The following is a 5,206-nucleotide window of genomic DNA, read 5'->3' on the forward strand; positions in this document are numbered from 1 at the left end:
AATGACGTGCACTTTTGGTACATCATTAATGATGTAAATTTACCCGATTTTTTTTTTCTGTGTAGAAACAGGTTCATTGAAGGCATAATTTGTACGGGCTCCAGGTATAACGAGAAAAGAGTGTGAGCGAAGAACCCGGCGTCTAATGTTGACGTTCAGTTCACTTGTAAGAAAAGGGCAGTTGATGTTTGATCGGAAAAGGTCAGCAACAAAAAAGGCTTTAGCAGCTTCTCTACGAACACTCAAAGGATCAAGGTGGAGCATAGAGCAACGAGTTTCGTAATTTGGACACTCACCAAGATGTCTTAAAGCAAATCTTGTAAATTTACGTTGAATCGCTTCGATTCGTCCAATGTCATTATGATAATATGGAGCCCACACAACTGAACCGTACTCTAGGGTGGAGCGAACTAAGGAAAGATAGAGAATTTTTAGGCAATTGACGTCGCGAAAATATTTGGTCATTCTAAAAATCATTCCTAGCTGTTTAGAAGCCTTCGAGCACAAATAGGAAATGTGATTTTTAAAAGAAAGCTTCGAATCCAACAACACGCCTAAATCCTTTACAAAAGAGTCACGAGTAAGTGGGTTACCAAGAATTTTGTAACTGAAAAACGTTGGGCAGCGTTTACGGGTGAATGTAATTGTCGAACATTTAGAAGGATTGAGAACCATCTGATTCAAGCGGCACCAGTCAGCAAATAAATCAACCTGAGCTTGCAAATCTTCCATATCAGAAGGCCTCTTAATTATAGCATACAATTTAAAATCGTCAGCGTAGCATAGTTTAGGACAGCGAAGCAGGAAATTGACATCATTGATATACAACAGGAAAAGAAACGGCCCTAAATGGCTTCCCTGTGGAACACCCGAGGTAACAGAAAATGGTAAAGACAAGTTATCGGAGATTTTAACCAACATAGTTCTTCCGGTCAGGTAGGAGTTAACCCACACAGAAAAAAAAGTGTAAAATTACACGGCACTGAATCGATGCTTTCAACGTAAGTAAGCTCAATTTAAAATTGAAAACTGATGTAAAGCGTTAAATCACACTTAAAGAGGGTACATGTAAACTGAAATTGAACGTAATTCATGTTTGTCATGTAAATGACTATTAATCTGTTGCCAAATGACAACTTTTGAAATTTGAAAAACATGTAAATGATTATTCAATGTAAAAAATGCTCAATGTAAATGTTTAAGGCACATAACTTTCAATTGAAACATTGGCTGTTGCTGTCAATGACAGATCAACATAATCAACGATTGAGTGGAATGGTGCGGAATTGTTTTGTAGATAAATTGTTCAGTTTTGATGATTAAGGATGCTAGTGATAGTGTTTGTGTAGGTACAAAAAATAATCGATTGCAAAAAGAATCGGGGTTTCAAAAGCTGGAAAAAACTGGCTGACAAAATCAAAACAAAGCAATTTTAGCTGGAAGTAATAAAGTATTTCACAGATTCTGCTGTAAATAAAACATGACAATCTGATTCGGAGACGATCGGTCCAGAGGATGTAAACAAACGTTGCGGATTGAGGAGCAGAAGCACAGCGGAAGTTTGCATCAGCAGGAGACTCAACAAGTTTTATCACTATCAATCCACAAGGTTTGTTGACATCCGTGCGGACGCGTCCAAACCTGAACATTTATCCCGGAAGCGGTCTTTTCCGATGCAATCGGGTTCAGTTATCTGGCTGCGTCTCGGTTTGGCGGATTGTGGTAAGGTCTTACGGTTGAATTACAGCAGTACACCTGTGGGTACGTAAATTTCTATTAGATTGTAACTTACGAAATATCCTATTTTGTTATCCACAGCTGCAGTTTATCAAGCTTACAGTAGGAGCTTTCTAGTCAGCAACCTTGACCTCTGGTGCGGCTGCAAGGACTTCCGTCGTAGTGGCCAATTCATCCTGAAAAGCATCCCCATCGGTCGCAGTATTTTGGTGGTGCCTTCCGTTCCGTTCGCTGGAACAACCGGAACTGCTAGTTTTGCCGGTTCCATCTTAACTGCGTCTTCAGAAACGGAATCGGCGCTGCTCTTCTTGGTTTGTTCAGCACCTTTTTCATGGAGTTCATGATGATCCGGATGGCGAAGGAGGTCGAATCAATTTTCGACAAGAGCAAACGCTTTCAGGGCCTGATGACAAAACCACTGGTCAAGGTGGACGACTTTGTTCTGCTTAAGTTCTACACGATCGCGTTCGCTGTTTGTGTTCCTCAGCTACGCCAAGTGGTGATACATGTACAAGGTGGTCAACTTCTCCGTTCCCAACGTGACCGTTCCGGCAGCGCCGGTCAAACCGATGCAAAAAAAACGGAATAAGCATCACTCACTAGAAAAGCATACTAAGTCACAACAAATTTTCGGGAAAATCCTCACATTTACACGCTTATGATAGATACGGTAATTCATTCAGTGTTTACACGGTTTAACCTACAATTATAAGTAAAAAATGAGTACTTTTCTATAACCGTGCACGGATTTTTCTAATTCCCTTGCAACGTGTAGGAATGATTTGTTTTGATTTTGCCAGAGTTTGACAGAGCACTTTTCAGTTGGCCGCCTACCACCCACCCGCCTGCTGCGATTGCTTTTTTTTGTTTACGTGGGTGTCGGGTTTCTTTTTGATTTTTCCTGATGTTTAATTTTTGTCAGTACAAGTAGTTTTGCAACCGTCGAATTAATTATTCTTCTGCTTCTCCTGTCGCGCTTCACGGTAGTTTTTGTGTGATTGTTGTTTGTGTCTGAAAATCCGGGTAATGAAGGAGCAAATCCGGACAAATGCGATAACGTTGTAACCGTTGGTAAGAGGAACCTGAGCCTCAAGCCGCATCTTATCAGTAGTGGTATCTGTGAGGGAGTTCCAAATCAGCGTGGGCAAAAACATTCTGGAGTCAGAATCGGCTGGCTGGCTGTTTTGGTGTTGCTGTCGCTACCAGGTTTCACCGCGGCTCAGCTGGTAACCTCAAATGTTCTGTAAATCCTGCCTCAACAGTCAACCGTCGCCATCTGGACGTATTATATTCAATCCGTTTCATTTGAAACCGGCTATAGTCGCGTTCCGGCGAACGGCCAACGTGTACGTGGCTGATAACTCTGCTGCTCGAGGCTGTGGTCTAGGGAAAAGCTGGAGTTATTGATAACGGTAAGATCCTCCAAGGAGATGCTGTTTAAGTTGTAAACATTGTTTTTTTTTTTCACGCAGCACAGCGCTGAAGCTTCCAAAAAACCGCAACGAATCATCTGGATTAAGATCAGACGACTAGGTCGTGTCGATCTACTGCTGGACGCCGTAACTTGGTCTGCCATTTAGTTGCTATTGTCAGGTCATCCGACGTTACATGGCGGCTCCGAAGTGTTGCACTCTGTTATGCTCGTTGCTTGTAAGTTGAATTAAATTCTTTCCATTGCTTGAGTCAACAATTTGTTCTTTTTCCCAAGCAGCTCGCCCACGACGCCGATCCATTTGTCGGGGACTTGAGGTACTTGCAGAAATGACTACACTTCTCAGTTGGTTTTAGTTCCACAGGTGATTATAGTAGTATTTACTAAATTAAATACAATTTCGGAAATAATAATGTCTTTAGTTGCAGCTCTCGGTTTGATGTTGACAAAAGTCCAAGGTTCTGAATCAAGCAAAGCCGGCGTGGGATTGCATGCTTCAGCTGGTCATCCGTGACCGCCTTTCGCACAAGTTTGTAATTGGAGCACCTGGAGTGCAAACAGATCATGATGGACATCCTCGCCCAAATGGGGTACGCACATCTGCAACAGGTGGACGTGTCGGCTGAAGGCTTTCGTATCAACTTAATTCCAACATTGTTTTCATAAATGTAAGCATTCAATGTTATTTATTTCTTTTAAAATCCCGCAGAGCTAAAATCACAATCTACATTCTCAGTGACCAGCACGTTTCGTGTTATTTCATATCGCTCCGTTGAATTTTAAATCTGATACTTATTTTCTTGCTATCAGCTCATAGTAGTTTGGAATGATTTACTTTTGTGTCTTAAAAAGATAACAAAAGTTCACCGTTTCAACCAACGTTGAGCTTCTGAAGCATTTGAAATTTACATCAGATTCAAAATTCAACGGGGTAAAAAAATTTTGGGATTCGGTAAAATTACATCGATTTCATCGGAAAATTACACGTTTCGGAAGCGAAGTTTGTTCGGCAAGTTTACGTCGGATGGCATTTAAATTTACAATGAATTTGATGTAAATTAGCATCATTAATGACGTGCACTTTTGGTACATCATAAATGATGTAAATTTACCCGATTTTTTTTTTCTGTGCACGTAAGCAAAGAACCGTGTAAGCCAACACGGTGAAGTTTCGCAATTGCTATACGGTGGTTAATTTTGTCAAATGCCGCAGAAAGGTCAGTATAGATGGCGTCGACTTGATAGCCATCGCTAATCGCACGTTGGATCTTGGAAATGTAAGTGACAAGATTCGTATTGGTGGAACGTTTAGGGAAAAACCCGTGTTGGTCATCGGAGACGACGTGCGATAAGTTGTGGCGAAGAAACTCCAAAACAATCACTTCAAACAACTTGGAGACTGCACAGAGGGCGGCAATACCGCGATAGTTTTTAACGTCTTGCTTGCAACCCTTTTTAAACACTGGGAACACATATGACTCCTTCCAGTTATTGGGGAAAACTCCAAGAGAAAGTGATAAATTAAAGATTCGAAGGAGTGGCTCCGAGAGGCCATTTGGGATCCCTGGGAAGAAGTTAATCCAGCGGTTGTTGGTGATGGTCAAAATTTCGCCTTATTTACTCATCACTTTGACTACGTCATCATTGCTTATTCCTAGAGGTAGGTCAAGCACACGAACTTCCGTAGCGTTGTTGTCCGAGTAAATCGGGATTTTGCAACCCTGATATACCAGAGGTTTGTCGATGATGGACGAGGCCATTGCTGAGTCGGCGAACTGCAACACGGCTATTTTTCTTCTATTGCATAATTGCAATGCTCGCAAGTTTTCTTGGTTTACTTGAAGGTCCGCGAGAAATTTTTTTACAGGCTTTGGGCTTGGTTGGTTTTGGAGTTGACAAAAATCCAGAACCACACTGTTTTTGTCTACGGTGCACATTTAAAAAAAGCGGCGACGCGCACACAAACTGCGGACTGGCGTTGATAATGCGACTTGTAAGGTCGGCGGTTACTTTGCAACTGATTTTGGGAATTTGAGT

The 5,206-nt window shown here is 41.7% G+C and overlaps 1 long non-coding RNA gene across 4 annotated transcripts; it reads left to right on the plus strand.

Annotated features, from left to right (window-relative positions):
• The first annotated feature begins 1,588 nt into the window (after positions 1 to 1,588).
• LOC120429744 (uncharacterized) lies at positions 1,589 to 4,312 on the plus strand. Of its 4 annotated transcripts, XR_005607480.2 has the most exons (5): positions 1,589 to 1,722; positions 1,819 to 3,149; positions 3,210 to 3,387; positions 3,449 to 3,533; positions 3,592 to 3,722. It is a non-coding gene; the product is annotated as an uncharacterized LOC120429744 (long non-coding RNA). The 4 variants fall into 4 exon arrangements; XR_005607477.2 differs by lacking the exon at positions 1,589 to 1,722 and having other exon boundaries at positions 1,749 to 3,149; positions 3,592 to 4,309; XR_008212645.1 differs by lacking the exon at positions 1,589 to 1,722 and having other exon boundaries at positions 1,749 to 3,149; positions 3,598 to 4,309.
• The last annotated feature ends 894 nt before the right edge of the window (positions 4,313 to 5,206 follow it).

The sequence above is a fragment of the Culex pipiens genome, chromosome 1, assembly GCF_016801865.2.
Source record: "Culex pipiens pallens isolate TS chromosome 1, TS_CPP_V2, whole genome shotgun sequence".
Lineage (NCBI taxonomy): Eukaryota > Metazoa > Arthropoda > Insecta > Diptera > Culicidae > Culex > Culex pipiens.